The sequence below is a fragment of the Periplaneta americana genome, chromosome 3 (genome assembly GCF_040183065.1).
Source record: "Periplaneta americana isolate PAMFEO1 chromosome 3, P.americana_PAMFEO1_priV1, whole genome shotgun sequence".
Taxonomy (NCBI): domain Eukaryota; kingdom Metazoa; phylum Arthropoda; class Insecta; order Blattodea; family Blattidae; genus Periplaneta; species Periplaneta americana.
This window is the reverse complement of record NC_091119.1, coordinates 150,239,647-150,262,868: the sequence shown is the minus strand read 5'-3', so window position 1 is coordinate 150,262,868 and position 23,222 is coordinate 150,239,647. Positions and strand designations below refer to the sequence as shown.

At 36.0% G+C, this 23,222-nt stretch overlaps 1 protein-coding gene across 1 annotated transcript in view; it reads right to left on the bottom strand.

Moving 5' to 3' along the window:
- LOC138696618 (protein unc-13 homolog 4B-like) overlaps positions 1-17,336 on the bottom strand; it is a 69,495-nt gene extending 52,159 nt beyond the window's left edge. Inside the window, exon 1 of the mRNA XM_069821804.1 lies at positions 17,201-17,336. The gene's annotated coding sequence lies outside the window, so the exon portion shown is untranslated. The remainder of the gene's footprint in view (positions 1-17,200) is intronic.
- Between the last annotated feature and the right edge of the window lie 5,886 nt (positions 17,337-23,222).

The following is a 23,222-nucleotide window of genomic DNA, read 5'->3' as shown; positions in this document are numbered from 1 at the left end:
AAATCCCTCTCGCAACCTCAAGTTGTGTGATTTTTATCTGTTCACTTTAGAACTATAAACCATATAAAGAAATATCTTCTCTTATAAACTCTGCAGGAACTCCTTTGTGAAAACTGGGGAGATACGCCTACATGTAGAGCAGACATGTCAAGGACACTGGCAACTGTTGTCTATCAGAGTGCACTTTGCGAGAACTGTGGTTTGAGTGAACGTTAAGAGAAACCCTCAGTCATGGATGTACGATGTACAGAGAATAAGTTACTACAGCAATGTAAAGTTAATACTTGGCTATATATAGTCTTACTACGATCATTTATTTAGGAAATTTCTGTTTCGACAAACATGTTAAATAATATTTCTTTGGAGGTATACTTGACAATAAGTCTTAATCAAAATTATTTCACATTATAACACAAACAATTTGAAATATTACTATATTTTGAATGATACTACCCATTCATGAATAAAAGCGCAATAGGCTATATCCTGACACCTTTTCAAAATTTTTATATATGGACGAATTTTTCAAAATAAAGCTAAAATAATTCAAATCTCTTTTGTTTTTACACACATATACAAACATCCAGGTTTGTTCTTAATCGTGAAAGTTTCAATCTTTTGTGATCTTTTCTACAAATAATTCTTCCAATGTCAGTCTTGCTGGAAACTATCCTCAATCTGTCAAACGTGGTCTTCGTTTGAGATTCATTTGTAAAAAATCTGTTCGCACCTGTAAGTCCAAATATTGACATTACTTTATCTGCAAACTTTCGAGCGAGATGCATAGATAGTGGGGTTTAAAAAGGGCGCGTCAGCTACTCTGGCTATTAGCGAGATGGAATTTAAACAAATAAATAATAACCACAGTAAAACGTTTAGCATTGTTATCAACAAAGCGTTATAACTTCTAGTTAGATTTTCAATATTTTAGTAAAATTCTGGACTCCTTATAGTTTAAAATGTTTTTTCTATAATCATCTATCATTATCATCCTGTCATCTTCAGCGACTGTCTTACATTCATAGAAATTATATTATAACTTGCATTGTATAGTCGCTGTACAATAAATTTCTTACAAATAATGTGTTTTTTTACACATTATACATTGTGCCTCTCCATCGTCATTGCGGCTTGAATGTTTGAATAGCCAATTTTCATGCTAAGATTGAATAACAGCTACTAGTAGTGTGATGTGTAAAATGTGTGTGTTAGAGTTCAGCGTGTACAATATTGTGTGAAAGACTTCCATGCATGCATCAGTACTCAAATTGAATTCTTAGAGGTTATAATTATGTACAGGCCTAAGAGTTACGTGTGTTTATTCATTTAATTCAGAAAATTAAGATACTCTACAAATTTAGTGTGAAAAGTTCTATCATTGTATCTACTGTTACATGTATTTTCTAAAACTTTTCAACTGAGAGTGACTAGGTAAGCGTTTGAGATTTTTCTTGAAATTGCCGATGTCCCCTACTGGATCATAAAAATTCTGGTAAGCCTAATTTAGGAACAGAACTATTTTTCGTGCCGTCAATCTGCAAACACGGGATTCCCAGCTTTACTTCTCTCCCGAATTAAGCCGTGATATCAATTTGTATCGCTCTCTGCCAGGTCTGAATCCACGAAACTAACATATAGTAGCAAACATGGGCAACCATTAGATCGGCTAGGCGAGAATAATAAATGTTTGTTGTGATTTCCACAAGGTAATCAGCAATTATCATGCAGAGTTTGTCACGATGCGCCTCGGTAGCGGGAGGAGAGGGTGCTAAGTGAGGTGAGTGTATGGACAGTGAGGCCTTGTGGTCTAGTTGGGTGCCATGTCAAGTGACCATGACGTAACCCTAGTAACCGCTTTGTCACCCACGTTCAAACATTCTCCTTGCGCAGGGTTCACCAATGTCCAGTGTGGGTAATAATCCTTTGTTCGAAATAAGTTTCACGTGGGATGGAGAGTTGAATTTCCAGAGCATGCACGTCATAAAACAGAAGTATTTGACCAAACGAGTCTGCCATGTTTATGCAGTCCAAGTAAAAAAGTATGTATGGTATGTAATTTTGTGCACCAGCTGGGCGTGGTTTAGGCAATGGATATGGCGTAGTTTTAATTCTGCTTGAAAGTCAAAGTTGCGGATTGAATTCCTACAAGGAAATAAGACATTTGCCCGTTTGTAATGTGATATGTGCTGTCTCAGGTGGGCTAGATCCAACGTTAAATTATAGGCTTATTCAAAAATCAAGAAAGATTTGAAAGACCCCTTTCTTTATTAGAAGTCAATTTATAGAAAAATAACTACACAGTTTTGCTCATAAAAGAATGGAGTTTATTCACGTGTACACAAACTTCAAAGCATTCGAAAGTGGTCGTCTTTTTTTCTCCTTTATCATTTGTAGTCTCTTTTCTAGGAAGTGAACAGCGGTCAGAAGAAAATCTTGCGAAATATCTTCTGTTTTGAAAGCTTCCACAATGACGACAAATTGCACGGTACTTACTAGAGATGAACAACGATCGAGAAAGCAAGACTAACAGCGCCTGCAAAGCCGAAAACCCGCACGACAATGTTGTATACGTCGCGTCATTGACGTAAACACTGCTTGTGAGTGTTTCGAGATGTCGAGATTGATCACTCCCGAAGTCCCGAATGTCAAGCAGCCTTGAATCGCCACAGTTGTTTATACCTGACTGAACTTTTATCTTCTTTGGCAACTGTTATACTATGTACGTATAAACAATCAAGTAGCCTATTTGGAACATCATCTCTACCTTTCAGTGTATAATAATCCGTTCCCCAGTCTTTATTTATAATTACTAGGCCCTTATTAAAAGGCTAGGAATTTTATTTTCATAATTGTTTGAGATCAAGTGTGCAATCTGAAGTAAAAAGATATGAACGTTATGTTTTATGTTTCTTAGAAATGCAAATTTATTTGATATTGTTTTTTTTCTATTTATATATCCATAGGTAATATAATAATAATAATAATAATAATAATAATAATAATAATAATAATAATAGAACCAGAACATTTTGTTAACTAAGATACTGTTCTGTTTTGTCTTTTTGTCTCATTTAAACATTTATAATATTATTTATTTCAAAGATGTATGTTATTCGCAGTTACGAAATCTTTCCACCCCGACCAAATGCTATTTCGAGAAAGATGAACGAGGCTCGAAGCGCACGAGAATGACGAGAACAGACTCGAAAGACAAATGCAACTAACACAGCGAGCGAGAGCGGCAGTTAGTTTTGTTCATCTCTAGTACTTGCTTATTCCATTTAGAGTTATGGATCTTCTCAGTGCGCTGGAATAACCTTCATTGTATTCATTATAACACTGAATAAGGCCAATTCGTATTTGTAGAGGCAAATCATTATTTTCTGTTATGAATTTGCAAAAAAAAAAAAAAATCAACAACCTTCATTCTATTCATTGTAAGTAGAGTCCTGCGTTTGGTTACTATGAGTACAAGTTAAGGTATGCATGGATCATAGGCATGGGTGGGCAACTCGTGCTCTGAAAGTGTCAACACAATCTCAATGCAGGTAGAACGGACTCTGTACTAGCTGTACTGTCTGTGTGCGGTTCTTTCAAGACACAAGTTCGATCGCGTCTGCAGTCAGTGGCGTCTCGTTTTAAGTGAAAAACAATATAATTCCCAGATCATTTCCCTTTAGTTACGAGTAAAAAGAGAATTTTTTTTATTAAGAGGAGAGGTAAAGCTTGTATTCTATTACACTTTCTTACGCATGACATTTTATGTTACAAATAAACAGTGAAGATTTTAGTGAAGAAATACTGTCTGCATCTGCTTTAAAACAGCTAAAGGTAAAAATGAGATATCAACAAGGTGAGACATATCAAATAAGTTATCATTATCACGTTGTGCGTGCGAGTTACAGAATTGCACGACATATAATCGACTAGCTGAGAACATTTATGGATAAATTTGAAATGTGGTAGTATGATGTAGAACATAGAGAACTTCACTTTCTTTGACTATAAACTATCTTGAAGAGTGATAAAATCCTCCTATAAAATATAAGACCCTACTTCAAACCTACAGCAGAATTCACTGCTGAGTTTGGAGAAACAGTGACAATTGAAAAGCCAAAAAGGCTTACGCCGATAGAAAATCCTGAAAATTTATAGCTTGAATTAATAAATCTACAGAACAGCACGCCACTCAGATTCCAGCAAAATCAGGAATCGAACTGTTCGTAATGTTGCTTAAGTAGAATTTTCAAATAAACTCTTTGCTTCCATATATATTATATGTGCTTGAGGCAGAGTTTAATACAAGAAAGAAGTGTAAAAGCTCTCAAAGTAAAGAAAGAGCTCAGAAGTAAGTTTATTTCATCTGCCGTGACATGTAAAAAATACGTCCTTCAATTTGTTATTGTTTGCGAATACAGACTATTACCTTTCTGAGAACAGAGGAATACTCTTTAATGTATAAAGACTTGTAAATTCTAGCGTTCTACGTTTCAAATAAGACATATAATAAGAAATATTAACAAATATTGTAATAATAAATAAGTGTTGCAGCTATATTTGTTGTATCTTGAAAAGGTTGTATTCAGTTTGTGTTTCCAATACTAAACTAATTTACAAAGCTAGAAAATAATATAATTTTGTTATGTGTTCAGGTATAGTCTGTCTAAAATTACTACAATTATTGTACCATGCGTCATTCTGAAATTCAAATCATGGAATAGATATCACGATCAACTGCATGAGCCGCCAGAGCGCACCGTGGCTTTTGCAGCGAAACTACAAACAACTTGTAACTGCTGCGGCTGCCTCCGTCTGCTTTTCTCTCTTTCAAGGATTTTTTTAGCACTTTGGGAGCACGAGTTGCCCATCCATGATCATAGGCCTACTACGTAGCTTCGCTTGGAACGGAGAGCTTTTACTCGTCTTCCCGCTAAGTTTCGTATGTTTACATCTGCTTATTCCTATAGGCACTGAACAATGAGAATGCTACTCAAGTACAAAATATACTGTCACTTGGATTTAATAACAAACACAATATTTCTTTAAAGTCACCTTATGGGCAACAGAAGATTATTCTTACAGTAAGTAAAATGCACTTAGATTCTAGATAGGCCTACTTTTTGTTTCATAATATATTTTTCATCCAAAAAGTTAAAACCAAAGCTCACTACTTCTATTTGCAGAGTTTTGAATATTTAAATTAACGTTCTAAAATAAATAGATATATTTTACCAAAGTGAAAATGAGTTTAGAAGTAAATGATATAAGTTCTTGAAAAGATTGAAATTCGAATATTCACAATTGAAAATATATTTCGGTCCATTCACCGGTGTGGCTCAGCGGTTAAGGTGCTTGTCTGTCGGTCTGGAGTTGCGCTCGGGCGCGGGTTCGATCCCCGCTTGGGCTGATTACCTGGTTGGGTTTTTTCCGAGGTTTTCCCCAACTGTAAGGTGCATGCCAGATAATCTATGGCGAATCCGCAGCCTCATCTCGCTATCACTAATCTCATCGTCGCTAAATAACCTAAATAACCAACTAAAAAATATTTCGGCCCGAATGTTACATATAAAGTAGTGGAAAAATAATATTTCCTGACTTTTAAACAACACTAAATATTGGTCTAATATCTGGTCGAGAAAAATATCTGAATTTAAGATAAGACCCTTCAAGTAACAAATTTTTCATGGACCCTTAGCAAAAATATGCAATTAAAGAACGGCAACGTTTTGAAACAGTATTCAGTCCTATGCCTTGTTCTCAATCTATATTCCTCTGCCGCAATTATTAGCTTATAGGCCTAGCAGCCATAACGAAATGAATAGAAGCTAATAGAAGCATTTGAAATGTGGATATGGAGAAGAATGGAATGTGTGAAGTGGACAGACAGAATAGAAATGAAGCTGTGTTGCAAAGAGTGGGTGAAGAAAGAATGATGCTGAAACTGATCAGAAAGAGGAAGAGGAATTGGCTGGGTCACTGACTGAGAAGAAACTGTCTGTTGAAGGATGCACTGGAAGGAGTGGTGGACGGGCAGAAGAAGATATCGGATGATAGACGACATTAAGATATATAGAGACATACGAGGAGACAAAGAGGAAGGCAGAAAATAGGAAAGATTGGAGAAAGCTGGGTTTGCAGTGAAAGACCTGCCTTGGGTAGAACACTAACTGCATAAAACAGCATTCTCTTCGGCGTAATATCTATAGCAATTTTTGCATCCGCCCTATTTTTTTTCATGTATGTGTTATTTTTCTAATCAGTTTTTACTCTTGTACTGATTGATCTGTAATAATACTGCCTTTCGTACGCCATAAATGCTCTTCGACACTCTTCTTTCCATTCTTTGCAATCTCGTACACACATTCTTATTTTAGTCGTGATTATTCATATTACTATGTCATCACAATATTGCAACGACTTGATAAAATGCTTACTTTCTTCCGCATTTAATCTTATTCGATCTGAAATTTTCGCAATCTAGTCTTCGTTTGTTCATGTTTTATGTTGTAAGTTCCTGAATGTAGAGCCTAATCATTATCGGCCGTTACTGCACCCAGATGAGTTTTTTTTTTTTTTCACTTACGATAAATACCTAATTCTTGCTAAGTATAGTCTATATAATATCGCGAACCACAAGGTATTTGAAGTGTGTCATTTGGCATAGATAAATGCGTTATCGTGATTAAATCTCTTCCTTGAAATTTAAATCTCGAGAAAGATAAAAAAATCTAAGGCATTACATATGTGTGTCATCAAGATCAGCTTCATTCTTTTACTCATCTATTCACTCGAAAGAAATTTATGTTCACTACTGATCGGGCAGCGCTTTATGGTGCTAATTGTTTTTAATTGAATGCAACATTAAAAATGATTATTTTGTGTGTTAAGTGAATTATCCAAATGTTTTAATCATTTCGCGATAGTATACTTTAACAACAAGAAGAAGTCCATCACAGGTGTTTTTGGGGGTTCGGAATGTGAGATGTTATTTCGGAATGTTAAATTTAATCTGTGTTAAAATAACTACCTTTAATTTGCTTTTTTTACAGTATCGCCAACCATTTCCATGGTTTCTATTTTTACAGTAATACAACCCATTTCCATGGTTTCTATTCTTATATTATCGAAAAAAAAGTCCATAGTTTTAATTTTTTACCGCAAAACTTGTCCATGGTTTTTATTTTTACAGTATCGCAAACAATTTCCACGGTTTCTATTTTTAGTGTATCGCAAACCATTTCCATGGTTTTTTATCTTTATAGTACCGCAAACCATTTCCATGGTTCCTATTCTCATATTATCGCAAAACATTTCCATGGTTTCTATTTTTCTATTACCGCAAAACATTTCCATGGTTCTTATTTTTACAGTATCGTCAACCATTTCCATGGTTACTATTTTTACAGTACCTATCGCAAAACATTTCCATGGTTTCTATTTTTACAGTATCGCAAAACATTTCCATGATTCTTATTTTTACAGTATCGCAAACAATTTTTCATGGTTTCTATTTTTACAGTATCGCCAACCATTTCCATGGTTTCTATTTTTACAGTATCGCCAACCATTTTCATGGTTTCTATTTTTACAGTATCGCAAAACATTTCCATGGTTTCTATTTTTACAGTATCACCAACCATTTCCATGGTTTCTATTATTACAGTATCGCTAACCATTTCCATAGTTTCTATTTTTATAGTATCGCAAAACATTTCCATGGTTTCTGTTTTTCTATTACCGGAAAACATTTCCATGGTTTTTATTTTTCCGGTATCGCCAACCATTTCCATGGTTTCTATTTTTACAGTATCTCAAAATATTTCCATGGTTTCTATTTTTACAGTATCGCCAACCAGTTCCATGGTTTCTATTTTTACAGTATCGCAAAACATTTCCATGGTTTCTATTTTTCTATTGCCGCAAAACAATTCCATGGTTTTTATTTATCCAGTATCGCCAACCTTTTCCATGGTTTCTATTTTTACAGTAATGCAAACCATTTCCATGGTTTTTATTCTTATATTATCGAAAAAAGTCCGTAGTTTTAATTTTTTACCGCAAAACTTGTTCATGGTTTTTATTTTTACAGTATCGCAAACACTTTCCATGGTTTCTATTTTTACTGTATCGCAAACCATTTCCATGGTTTTTATCTTTATAGTACCGCAAACCATTTCCATGGTTCATATTCTCATTTTATCACAAAACATTTCCATGGTTTCTACTTTTCTATTACCGCAAAACATTTCCATGGTTCTTATTTTTACAGTATCGTCAACCATTTCCATGGTTTCTATTTTTACAGTATCGCAAAACATTTCCATGGTTTCTACTTTTACAGTATCGTAAAACATTTCCATGGTTCTTATTTTTACAGTGTCGCAAACAATTTTTCATGGTTTCTATTTTTACAGTATCGCCAACCATTTCCATGGTTTCTATTTTTACAGTATTGCCAACCATTTTCATGGTTTCTATTTTTACAGTATCGCAAAACATTTCCATGGTTTCTATTTTTACAGTATCACCAACCATTTCCATGGTTTCTATTTTTACAGTATCGCCAACCATTTCCATGGTTTCTATTTTTACAGTATCGCAAAACATTTCCATGGTTTCTATTTTTCTATTACCGCAAAATATTTCCATGGTTTTTATTTTTCCGGTATCGCCAACCATTTCCATGGTTTCTATTTTTACAGTATCGCAAAATATTTCCATGGTTTCTATTTTTACAGTATCGCAAAACATTTCCATGGTTTTGAATTGCGTTCAACATTTTTCTTATGTGCTTTACTATTACAGTGCCTTTCAAAATAGTACTTCTTAGTTCGTAATAATCTGAAATTACACACGACACATACAACATTTTCTCCTTAGGTTAAATATATCGCTTCCGAAACCATTTCCATGGTTTCTATTTTACAGTATCGCAAAACATTTCCATGGTTTCTATTTTTCTATTACCGAAAAACAATTCCATGCTTTTTATTTATCCAGTATCGCCAACCATTTCCATGGTTTCTATTTTTACAGTATCGCCAACCATTTCCATGGTTTCTATTTTTACTGTGTCGCAAAACATTTCCATGGTTTCTATTTTCCTATTACCGCAAAACATTTCCATGGTTCTTATTTTAACAGTATCGCCAACCATTTCCATGGTTTCTATTCTTATATTATCGCAAAACAGTCCATGGTTTTTATTTTCTTAGCGCAAAACTTGTCCATGGTTCTTATTGTTACAGTATCGCAAACAATTTTTCATGGTTTCTATTTTTCTATTACCGCAAAACATTTCAATTTTTCTTATTTTTACAGTATCGCAAAGGATTCCCATGGTTCCTATTTTTTTATTACCGCAAAATATGTCCGCGGTTTTTTATTTTTTTTTTTACCGGAAAATTTTTGCATGGTTCTTATTTTTATAGAATTGCAAAGCATTTCCATTATTTCTATTTTTCTACTGTCGCAAAAAAATTGGTTTTTACTTTTTTACGGCAAAACTTTCCTATGGTTCTTATTTTTACAGTATCGCAAAGGATTGCCATGGTTTCTATTTTTCTACTATCGCAAAACATTTCCATGGCTTTTATTTTGTTATTACCGTAAAATATTTCCTAGGTTCTTATTTTTACAATAAGAAAGCTGTTCTTCACAAGAACGGTACAGGTAGAAGTACTTATCGGACGAACATGGAGCATCTCTAAGGATCTGCCCTAATAACTTTTTATGCACCCATGACAATGAATTGCGCTCCTCGTTAGGACGACTCCACTATCCGCCTGACCACGTATTCCTCTCCAGCCACCAAGCCTGTATACGCTACCATATCTCTGGAGGTGGTTTGCCGTACCTCATAAATCTACATGCATCGTTATGTCCCTGCCAGGAAAGCAAGAGTTTGAGAGGCTCGTGTATTTTTTCAGCAGATCTATAAGTCAACTAGATTGCACCACTACTGCCATCTTCCAATCTTTGGACAAATCACAAGGAAAACTACTATGGCGATGGATCGATTCGACGTCACGCAAACAGAAAGGGTGCCCTGTTGTGGGAGACGGAGATGATTATGATGACGAAAGGGAATTGTGTTGAGTGTCTGTAAAATAACGAGGCAAAACAGGAGAACCCCAACCATTGAGTTTGTCTATCACAAGTACAATTCCGCCAACACCGAGATGGCAGTAGTGTATGGTGAACAGGGTCCAACAGCAATCTAAACTCCTCTTTTCCCATAGAATGGACGGTCCCTTATCTGCGTCCTTTGTATCAACGGTTTTTTTCTAGGAACATAGCCGCTGCGAAGAGTTAGCATCTGTTATTTGTTTGTATCTTTATTTAGTTATTTTGCACATTATCGGTCAAACAGATACTTCGTCTTCTTACGTCCTAGGCCCATATTCACGCAGCACAGAAGAATCCAACTGAAATGCATGCTACGTGACATTATAACTCGGGATATTTTCATTTCCTCTGTTAACAGCGTTATCGGTGTCTTGCACTGCACCTCGAGTAAGAATTGACCTTGTCAGTCAAGTGTTTGTCAAGATGTAATAGAGGAATCATATCTCACCAGTTACTGGAACTGAATAGATTAATAAAAGTGTTGCTGATCTATCCTCAGAGGAAACAGGCTAGCCAACAGCCAGCAAACTATCCAATAAAACATAATTCAATTCGATGACATGTATGTATGTATGTATGTATGTATGTATGTATGTATGTATGTATGTATGTATGTATGTATGTATGTATGTATGTATGTATGTATGTATGTATGTATGTAATGTATGTATGTATGTATGTGTCCTATTCATTCATTCATTCATTCATTCATTCATTCATTCAGTGTTCTGCCCAAGGGCAGGTCTTTAACTGCAAACCCAGCTTTCTCCAATCTCTCCTGTTGTCTGCCTTCCTCTTTTCCTCCTCATTTGATCCATAATATATCTTAATGTCGTCTATCATTTGGTATCTTCTTCTACCCCGAACTCTTCTCCCGTACATCATTACTTCCAGTGCATCCTTCAGTAAGCAGTTATTTCTCAGCCAGTGACCCAACCAATTCCTTTCCCTCTTCCTAATCAGTTTCAGCATCATTTTTTCTCCAACCACTCTTTCCAACACAACTCTGCATTTCTTATTCTCTCTGTCCACTTCACACGTTACATTGTTTTCCATATCCACATTTCAAATGCTTCCATTCGCTATATATATATATATATATATATATATATATATATATATATATATTTGATTTGATTGGAGTGGAACGGATCTTATGGTCCATATCGTAATGCAGATGATGATGATGATGATATAGGCCTATATGTGTGTTAAAAAAAATGTTATGTTTTATTTAACGACGCTCGCAACTGCAGAGGTTATATCAGCGTCGCCGGATGTGCCGGAATTCTGTCCCGCAGGAGTTCTTTTACATGCCAGTAAATCTACTGACATGAGCCTGTCGCATTTAAGCACACTTAAATGCCATCGACCTGGCCCGGGATCGAACCCGCAACCTTGGGCATAGAAGGCCAGCGCTATACCAACTTGCCAACCAGGTCGACTATATGTGTGTGTAGGCTATATATTCATTCATAGTGTTCTGCCCAAGGGCAGGTCTTTCACTGCAAGTCCAGCATTCTCCAGTGTTTTCTATTTTCTGCCTTCCTCTTTAAATATATATCGATGTTGTTTTGTAAAAAGGGCACTATCAACAAAATCAGGTAATATAAAAAAAATATATTTAAGATCCATCATTTCATAAAATCTGTTACTTTATCCCGTTTCACTATTTTTTTTTAATTTTTCATACACCAAGGAAATGAGTCGATGGATAAATGATTTATAACCATTTATTAGCGTAAAGCCACAAAATTGTTGATAACGCCCTTCTTACAACACACCATCGATATATATATATAGTACTGTATGTACTATAAATTATGGTTAATTTTACGACGCTCGCAACTGCCGAGGTTATATCAGCGTCGCCGGCGTGCCGGAATTTTGTCCCGCAGGAGTTCTTTTACATGCCAGTAAATCTACTAAAATGAGCCTGTAGCATTTAAACACACTTAAATTCCATCGACCTGGGCCGGGATCTAACCCGCAACGTCGAGCATAGAAGGTCAGCGCTATACCGACTGCGCTACCCAGACCGACTGTATGTATCTACTATGTATTGTAGCCTATATATGTATAGACTCCTAGAGTGGAAGTAAAATAACCTTGCAGATTGAAAGGGACGATAGGGTACACGTACATAAATAGAAAACCTATGTTATATTTTGTAATTAAATGCACAGTTTTAAATTTTAGCAGTCTGGCAACATTGTCACTAATACACTCTACTCGTGATACAGATGTAAGAGGTCAACGTACTCGGTGAGTCTCCGTACGTAATCTGCCAAGCTGCCAAGACGTTCCACTCGCTCGCTTCGTGCAATGATATGAATTTAGGGGTTTTTAAAATTAAATTTACACGAAAACCGTGCACGCTATTGAAATACATCAGAGGGACAAAGTATTCTTCGTTAGATTTCCTATCGACATGGACAAAAAATCACGATCCTACTCGCAATAGTTACTGAATAAGAGATTGTTAAACATTTGGGGGAGGGGGGGAAACTGTGAACTTTCCACCAATATGATATTATAGTTTTTTGTTACATACAACATGCACTATTCGCTCTAGAAATCTGCAAGGCTCTTTCATTTCCACCTTGTATATTATGATGTACTGTACGTATGCATACTATGCTTGCATATGTTGGGTAAGCACGTGTGTGTACTCGAAATAAAATTAAAGTGTATGAGTTTACGCGTTGTGTTGTAGCGTAGAATGGTCGCAGTTTGGAGAACCCTGTTCATGTGTTAACGGAGGCGAAATTGAGTGATTCAGCAGAAGTAAAGGAGAAGCAGCTGCCGCCAAAGGCAACAACACCACGAGTGTGTGAAAAGTGGTCAGTGACGAATCGGTGCGGTGCTTCCCCGCTCTAGTGCGCCAGCCAGTCGCAGCAAATTACAAGAATAGAACGGAGGAAGCGTTCAAGACATATTTTCCTGATCTAGATGAAGTAAACTCTCTCGTGTAGGATCTTGTCACTAAATGCACCCAGTCTTGCACACCCAGCCTCAGCTCGGTCAACTGACAACTTCTTGTATGATCGCTACACAACTGATTAATTTTGTGGTGGCCAATGCGATGATTATTTCGGTTTTCTACTTATGATATGTCATCATTATTTACTATCGCCATTTCGTCTTTCAATTGTTACTGGATAGCATGTGTAGTGTGAAAGGTTAGCTTTCTTCCCGTGGCGCTTCTCAATAAAACAAGCCTTAGGCCCGTAACACACTTGCAGAGTTTTCGCCAGCGAGAAATTAAAAAATTGATAACATGGATTCAAATGGACGTCCACACACTGGAAGAGATTCTCGCTCGAGGCAAAAACCTCGCGCGAGTTTCTAGCTGGAATCGGTAGCTCAGCGAATTTTCTTGACACATTTATCAAAGATGTTTGACATTTATACTCTTTATGACGATTGAATGTAGAAAAAGATATCACAGGTGGCGATGAATTGTATTGTTTTTATTTGAAAATGAGGAAAGATGGCTGACAATTGCAGTCAGAAACTATCGAACTTGTACGATGCCACCCGTAGGCATATATGATACACGGGATGAAAACTATAAAAACACGAAACTTAAAGAAGAAATCTGGAGACAAATATCAGATTATCTGAAAATAAATAGGGCTATATTTTATTTTGATGGGATTTAATAGTATTGATTAAACTTTTGAAATAATATATCTTTATGTCTTAACAGTTTACGTAATTTTAATCAGAATATAGCAAAGAATTCTCTATCATATCATGAATGGCAAAAAAAAATGTGGTCCACTGAACCTGAAATAACGCCTAAACGTATCATCATTCAAATAAAAACCAGTGTCCAAAACTCACCCTTATTTTCGTAAGATACAATGTGATTTTCAGATATTTCTGGCTTTAATTTTAGGCCTACTTCTTCTTTTCATGAACAAAATATGTTCATGTAATTCCATTTCCTCATCATCTGAATACTAGAATTCAACATAGCGCTCGTACGTAATTTGTAAAGTACGACAATATACTTACAGGTTATATATTTAAGTACGACAATATACGTAAATACATAACCTATAATATTTCCCCCAACGAGTCATTACTATAATCAGATACATGCTTTCTCCATGAAGGCAGTGCATAGATGATCATAGCGAGGTGTGATCTGTGATAGCGAGAACTCGCCAAGTGTGTGGAGGAAGGCTCTCGCCTCTTTCTCGCAACACATTTCTCGCTAGCGAAAACTCTTCAAGTGTGTTACGGGCCTTATTAGGATCTTTACGAACATGAATATAATCCTAGATCATTATATAGATTGCTCATCCCTATGTTAAAATCGGTAGCACTTTGAAGAGAACAACCGCCAGGATCGCCACCCGTCCGCCGTAAACGAACACAAGATGGCAGTACAGTCGCTAATGCAACTCAAATGGGAGTTATGACGTGACTCCTTATGTAACAACTAGATGGCAGCATAGTAAACCTGACAAAAGTTGTTACCATCAAAGCCTATAAGGCCGAGCAATATCGGTATATATGATCTAGGATATAACCAAGAACTTTGTTTCAATAAAGTCAAAAAGGTACACTAATTATAACAAAATAATTAATAAAATAAAAACAAGAAGTAATCCAAAAATTTTTCTTAAACTGATTATAGAAAATCTGTATATCAACAACAACAACAACAACAACAACAACAAATGGCTTTTAAGGAACCCGAAGGTTCATTGCCGCCCTCACATAAACCCGCCATCGGTCCCTATCCTGTGCAAGATTAAACCAGTCTCTATCATCATACCCCACCTCCCTCAAATCCATTTTAATATTATCCTCCCATCTACGTCTCGGCCTCCCTAAAGGTCTTTTTCCCTCCGGTCTCCCAACTAACACTCTATATGCATTTCTGGATTCGCCCATACGTGCTACATGCCCTGCCCATCTCAAATGTCTGGATTTCAAGTTCCTAATTATGTCAGGTGAAGAATACAATGCGTGCAGTTCTGTGTTGTGTAACTTCCTCCATTCTCCTGTAACTTCATCCCGCTTAGCCCCAAATATTTTCCTAAGCACCTTATTCTCAAACACCCTTAACCTATGTTCCTCTCTCAGAGTGAGAGTCCAAGTTTCACAACCATACAGAACAACCGGTAATATAACTGTATATAACTGTATATAAAGGTTCTAAATCCATTGCACTTATCTACCATTATAGCAAATCATTAATAATATCATTAAAACGTTTGAATAGCCGAGTCACTATTTTTTAGAACAGATATCCCCAGCGCGGGCAATTCTAGCCTTTAAACGAGGTGAAATAGTGACGTAGAATCTCAGAGTCACGTGCAGACACACGCTTAAGAGATATTCTACATCACTGTTGCACCTCGTTTAAGGGCTAGAATTACCAGCGCTGGACATCCCTGTTTTAAAAAGAAATAATTTCTTTAAATGATTGAATTCATTACAAAATTTTTGCAAACTACATTTTATATTTTTGCTGCTAGTCAAAATGTTACCATTAACGCTCTCATATATACTGAATTTCTTCGTGAGCGGGTAGCTCTGAACCGCAACGAAATCAGTTTAATGGCGCGACTCATGCCGGGACTTCAGTGTTGCCAACTATCCGCCAGATTTAGAAACTTCTATCGTGTTACATAATATGTACGTAACTCTTTTTTTACTATAATAAATAATAGTAGAACCTAAATATCCATGTGCTGAGATGTGGTTTGACATTTCCAACAATAAACTGTGTGGAATATCACGAATATCATTTGACAATTCTTGTACAGTAATGGCAAAAAAAAAAAAAACCGGACCGACCCTTGTAGCTGATTTCAGAGCCTTGTTCACTCCAGAGCACGATAGGCTGGTAATTAAAACTTTCGTGGTTCGAATCCTGCCTGGGAAGGAACCCAACTTATTTTATAAGTAGACTATGGATTAGTAATATGTAACTTATAGTAATAATGACATTACTAATAAGATGACTAATAATAATAATAATATTAATAATAATAATAATAATAAATACATAACGCCAAGCGCCTTGATACAATTTTATTTACAACTACACCCCTGCAACCATCTCTATCCGGAGGAATATTTCTAGATTGCAATTAACCCAGGCAATAGCACGGTTTTATTTCTATTCCTTTTATCCAAAGTGCTGAGCTTATATGCATATACAGTAATGCAATAATGAGTATATATATATATATATATATATATTTTTTTTATTTATTTATTTATTTATTTATTCATTCATTCATTTGTTTCTTTGTTTGCCTGTCTGTCTGTCTATACCTAATTGTCTGTCTATACCTACTTGTATATTTATTTATTTATTTATTTATTTATTTATTCATTCATTCATTCATTCATTCATTCATTCATTCATTCATTCATTTATCCATATCTCTCTATCTCATCTTTGTAATTATAAAATGTTTAATCAAAACTATAAAATAATAATTAGAATCGGTCACCATTTTATGTTACTTTCTCAAATATAGGCTCATTATTTTAATATAAATAATAGCACTTAATGATTAACGCATAGACACTGAATATAAAACAAAATTCTTAATGTTAGTTGAGGAAAATCGCAATAGGCCACACTGAAGACATGCTAGAAAATAAAATATTTTCTCGGTATTGAGGGTGCTGAAATATTTCCTTCAAAAGCTCGGAATCGATTTTATTTTTGCAGAGCATCACACCATGTACTTTCTGATTATACTCCACCTGAGGGAGTAAAAATTTACAGTAGAATGGCCTGCAACATATTACACGTAATTGTGCAATATTTGGAATTTGTTTGAAAATATAAAAATTCATTAGATATATTTTACATTTTTTAGATTGTTTGTAAATTTACAACATTATAACAAAAATCCTACTTTTCATTTCGATTCCATGTTTTTTTATGATGAGATCTTGAGACTCCCTAATTAGGCCTACTTCACCACGGAATTGGTTCTTATAGGTTATCATTCATCTGTTACTCGCTGCATCTCACTGTTATATGCACCGCTAATCACTTAACTCTGCTTCAGGAGTTATCTACGCTCACCTCTTTCACTCAGTGGCACGCTTTCCTCGGATTCTGCTGCAGGATGGTTACATCATCGCAGCACATTCACAACCGCAACACAATCCGCACTGACGACTAGCCATGTGCATGGACTGGGTTTTATGTAGCAGCAGGAAGTGACTGAGACCCTGTACGTACACCGGAGGCGCACTCCCTCTCCTTATGCGTAAATAGGTCTATCACAGTGGTAAGATTAAACGATAAGCAGAATCCTTGGTTGGTTCTCTAGATTAAAGTATTTTCACCAAAGTAGGATTCGGCCACAATGGTACACTTCAGCATCTCTTATGAACCCATTATAACTTCGTGTTTGTTCGTGAACAAGAAATGACCGGGAATTTTGTCTGGAGCCATGTGATCTAAGGACAAGGGACTTCTATGTGCTGTAAATTTATGACACGAACCTTCCAGCTGTACTTCCCTTTCATACAAGCCATTCTCATTATTTTTATCGTCCTTAAAATCTCCATCGCCCTCGACCGGGTTTGAACCCGCGAATTTACGATGTAATAGTAGGCCTAAGCATATCCGATATCTGTATGTGAACAAAGAAATTGTTAGCAAATTTCTTGATTTTTCACTGCCATTATTATTGATTCCCGTACATTTTTGCGAAAAGCTGTAATTTTACTTTACAATTTCCGGAAATCAAATTCCGAAAGTCATTCCTCCGAAATTCATTAATTCCGGATAGCTGAACTGTTAGTGATAATTAAAAAGCATACGTACACATTTATGGCTATAAGATTGCCACCCGCGTGGCTCAGTCGGTTAAGGCGCTTGCCTGCCGGTCTGAAGTTGCGCTCGGGCGCGGGTTCGATCCCCGCTTGGGCTGATTACCTGCTTGGATTTTTTTCCGAGGTTTTCCCCAAACGTAAAGTTAAATCTATGACGAATTCCCGGCCTCATCTCGCCAAACACCATTTCGCTATCACCAATCTCATCGACGCTCAATAACCCAGTAGTTGGTCCAGCGTCGTTAAATAACCAATATATATATATATATATATATATATATATATATTGGGGAGAGGGTAAAAGGTACGAGAGATGCAATTAGACTGCTGCGAAAGATAAATAAATGTATGTTGTAGTATTTGTGGACCTGGAAAAGGCTTTTAACAAAGTTAATTGGAGTAAACTGATGGGGATCCTGAAGAAATTGGGTCTGGATTGCAAAGATATCAGGCTATTCTCCAACCTTTAGAAACAACGATTCAAAGTCAGGATAGGAGAAGAAAATGTCAAAGGGAAGTGGAATAGGAATAGAGTATGACAAGGATGCCCTTTATCATCTACTTGCAGGATTTAGTGAAGAACTGCTTTCAGAACATGGGAGAGGTAATAGTAGGAGGAGTCCACACCTGTGGAGTACCGGTTAGCGCGTCAGGCCGCGAAACCAGGTGGCCCGGATTCGAATCCCGGTCGGGGCAAGTTATCTGGTTGAGGTTTTTCCCGGGGTTTTCCCTCAATTCAATTTGAGCAAATGCTGGGTAACTTTCGGTGCTGGACCCCGGACTCATTTCACTGTTATTAGGCCTATCACCTTCATCTCATTCAGACGATAAATAACCTGAGATGTTGATACAGCGTCGTAAAATAACCTACTAAAAATAGTAGGAGGAAGAAGAATAAAGGTAGGATTTGCTGATGATATGGCGTTGTTAGCAGAGGAGGAGACGATACTAATGACCAGGGAAAGGATTTATATGTAAATACATATTTACTTATAAAGCTAATATAATTTATATTTTGCATTATCTTTATGTTTCACAATGTGTAGGGTTGAAAAATCCTACTTTTATTTTCCATATTTTTCCATATTTTAGAGTTTAGTACATATTTTCGTTAATTTCCATATATTTTCCATATTTCATATAAAACAGTCCATATTATATTAGGTTTAACAATAAAACAAAACAAAATTCCATTAACTTTTAAAAATACATTTCAACAATAGAGATTTAAACACATGTTCAGTAATCCCTTTAACATCAGAGTTATTTGAAAATTAGCAGTCCTATCAACAATGGGAAAGTAAGTTACAAAACTGTATTAATTTAATTTAAAATTTTTAACAGACTTCAGTTGTGCAGCTCAACAGTTAAATGCCAGTCAGAGTACACATAGGTTCAGTTTTGTAAATCATACTATAAAGACGGTAAATATGCCAAAAGTACGTCATTCAGTCAATTTAAAATCAAAACTAACAAGTTACATTTCAGAATTTAAAGAAGATGGTTTATCAACTGACAATAAAATATTATTTTGTAATTTGTGTCAGTGTGCAGTATCATCTACACAAAAGTTCCTGGTGCACCAACACATTACAACTAGTAAACATCAGGCCAACAAACAACTAAATTCCAAGCAGAGACAATTGTTTTTAACACAACCAACAACATCGAATGTAAGATCTGAGTTTAACATCGACCTGTGCTGTTCTCTCATCTCTGCTGATATTCCTCTCTACAAACTAAAGAATAGGGTCTTCAGGGAATTCCTTGAAAAATATACTCAACATACAATCCCGGATGAGTCAACACTTAGGAAGACGTATGCTCCATCCATCTACGATGAGACAATACAGAAGATAAGAGATGAAATTAAAGATAGTTCAATTTGGGTTTCCATTGATGAGACTCCCGACAAAGAAGGTAGACTTGTTGGTAATGTAGTTATCGGTTTGTTAAGTGAACAATATTCTGAACGAATTCTTTTACATTGTGATGTTCTAGAAAAGTGCAATAACAAAACTATAGTTAAACTGTTCAACGAAGCTATGGGTATCCTGTGGCCAAAGGGTATTATGTACGATAATGTGTTATTCTTTATTAGCGATGCTGCCCCTTATATGGTCAAAGCTGGACAAGCATTATCTGTTGTATATCCTAAATTGACTCATTTTACTTGTGTGGCGCATGCATTTCATCGTGTGGCAGAAGTGGTCAGAGACAATTTCCCTAAAGTAGATTTGTTGATTTCATCAGTGAAAAAAGTATTTCTCAAAGCTCCCAGTAGAGTTAACGTGTTGAAAGAAATGTACCCTGAAATTCCATTGCCACCAAAGCCAATTTTAACTAGATGGGGTACATGGCTAGAAGCAGTTGAATATTATGCCGAACATATAGACTCTATTAACAATGTTCTCCTTGCATTGGACTCTGAAGATGCAGTCTCAATTGATACTGCGAAAACAGTTACCTGTGACATAAGTGTGAAGAATGACTTAGCTCACATTCAGCATACATTTTCATGCATCATAAAAACGCTCAAAAGTCTCCAAAATAGGCACCTTTCACTATCTGAAAGTTTTGAAATTATAAATAGTACTGTGGAACAACTGAATCGTGGTAGAGGTAAAGTTGCAGATGCAGTAAGAGCTAAGGCGGACACTGTACTTTCAAAAAACCCTGGATATGAAGAACTACAAAAGGTTGTTGCTGTGATGAGTGGTGAATCAACAGTGAAGATTAACTTGGACTTATCCCCAGCAGACATTGTGAAATTGAATTATGTACCAGTTACTTCTTGTGACGTCGAACGCTCTTTTAGTCAGTATAAATCTATCCTCAGAGACAATAGAAGAAGATTCACTTTTCAGCACTTGAAAGAAATGTTTGTAACCTATTGTTATGGTAACAGACAATAAAAATTGTGTTTTGTTGAAACTACATTGGAAGATAAGATACGTCCATTATATTTTTTGTTTAGTTTGATTAAAATGTACCAATATTTAACGTACATAGTCATTTTTTTATAATTTTAAGTCCATATTTAATTCCATATTTTGGTAAAAATCCATATTTAATTCCATATTTTGGTAAAAATAACTACATATATATTTACATATTTCATATATTTTTAGTCCATATAAATCCGTTCCCTGCTAATGACATACTACTGACGTTAAATGACAGCTGTGAGCAGTATGGGTGAAAATAAATGCAAACAGGACGAAGACCATAGTTATCGGAACAATACTGAAGAAGGTAAATTTGCGAATTCTAAATGACGCAGTGGACACTTTCAAATACCTAGGGTGTACTACTATAAGCAGATAATATGAGTTGCTGCCGGAAAGTCAAAAGGATGATAGTAATGGTAAAGGAACTTTTAATAGAAAAAAGAGAATCTTCTGCGGACCTCTGGAAAAAGAACTAGTGAATTGTTTTGTATGGAATGTGGCGTTGTATGGGACAAAAACATGGACATTACGACGAAGAGAAAACATTAGAAATGTAAATATGGAGAAGTGGGGAGCGTGTGAAATGGACAGACAGAATAAGAAATGAAGCTGTGTTGGAAAGAGTGGGTGAAGGAAGAATAATGCTAAAACTACTCAGGAAGAGAAAAAGGAATTGTCTGTGTCACTGACTAAGAAGAAACTGCTTATTGGAAGGAATAGTGAACGGGAGAAGAGTTCAGGGCAGAAGAAGATATCAGATGATAGACTACATTAAGATATATGGATCATATGCAGAGACTAAGAGGAAGACAGAAAATAGGAAACATTGGAGAATGCTGGCTTTACAGTGAAAGACCTGCCCTTGGGCAGAACATTATGAATGAATGAATGAATGAATGAATGAATGAATGATATTAAACGTGTCATCTAAAAATCACTCGTAACTTTTAATCAAAGTGTTTAACTTTTTTTTGTGCAAACACAAGGGACACTAGGACTAAGTTTTTATGACAAAAAATTATCAAAACTCAATTTCGTTTTTTTGTACGAAAATGTTCTTTCGGCACTTAGGAAGTTGACAGTGAAAGGTTCTTTACCACTACGACTTCTTTGAGTTATAGGAGCGATTTTTATATAGGCTAGTTCCATTTCTAGATGTTGATAATCAGCTTTGTAGAGGTATGAATGTTTTCCTTATTCCACTTTGTAGAAACAGTGTAATAATAATAATAATAATAATAATAATAATAATAATAATAATAATAATAATAATAATGATTTATTTTAGCTGGCAAAGGTAAGGCCGTAAGGCGTGCACGTACTATCACAGACTTTACTGTGGTTAAATGAAGTGTCAGCTAACCATGTGTAAGGAATAGGTGATTATAAATAATAGTAATAATACTTACTTACTTACAAATGGCTTTTAAGGAACCCGAAGGTTCATTGCCGCCCTCACATAAGCCCCCCATCGGTCCCTATCCTGTGCAAGATTAATCCAGCCTCTATCATCATATCCCACCTCCCTCAAATCCATTTTAATATTATCCTCCCATCTACGTCTCGGCCTCCCTAAAGGTCTTTTTCCCTCCGGTCTCCCAACTAACACTCTATATGCATTTCTGGATTCGCCCATACGTGCTACATGCCCTGCCCATCACAAGCGTCTGGATTTAATGTTCCTAATTATGTCAGGTGAAGAATACAATGCGTCTTTTGCTACTAACGTTACCCCTCCTGTTCTATAAAGACTAGTTACGTTCCAAGTGCCAAATCTCAAAACCTTATTCCTTTGCTGTGGTCGTGCCAGAGAATCAGTCATATTCCGAGGCTTAATGTAGGGATTCGTAACAAGCTGTTTTTTTACGGTGATGGATTGTTAGCCCTTCGCCCAACCCCCAAGCTGGAGGACCACCCCTTATCAGCTGTCCACGACTGCTTATTCAATATATTCGCAGCTACCCTCCATATCTGGAGGCCGTCTCCTCTATCCGCAACCTGAGGACGCGCCATGCCGTGGTGATAGGGACCCACAATACATGGAATAGTAATAATAATAATAATAATAATAATAATAATAATAATAATAATAATAATAATAATAATACTTACTTACTTACTTACTTATTTACTTACTTACTTAATTACTTACTTACTGTCTTTTAAGGAACCGGAGGTTCATTGCCGCCCTCACATAAGCCCGCCATTGTTCCCTATCCTGAGCAAGATTAATCCACTCTCTATCATCATATCCGACCTCCCTCAAATCCATTTTAATATTATCCTCCCATCTACGTCTCGGCCTCCCCAAAG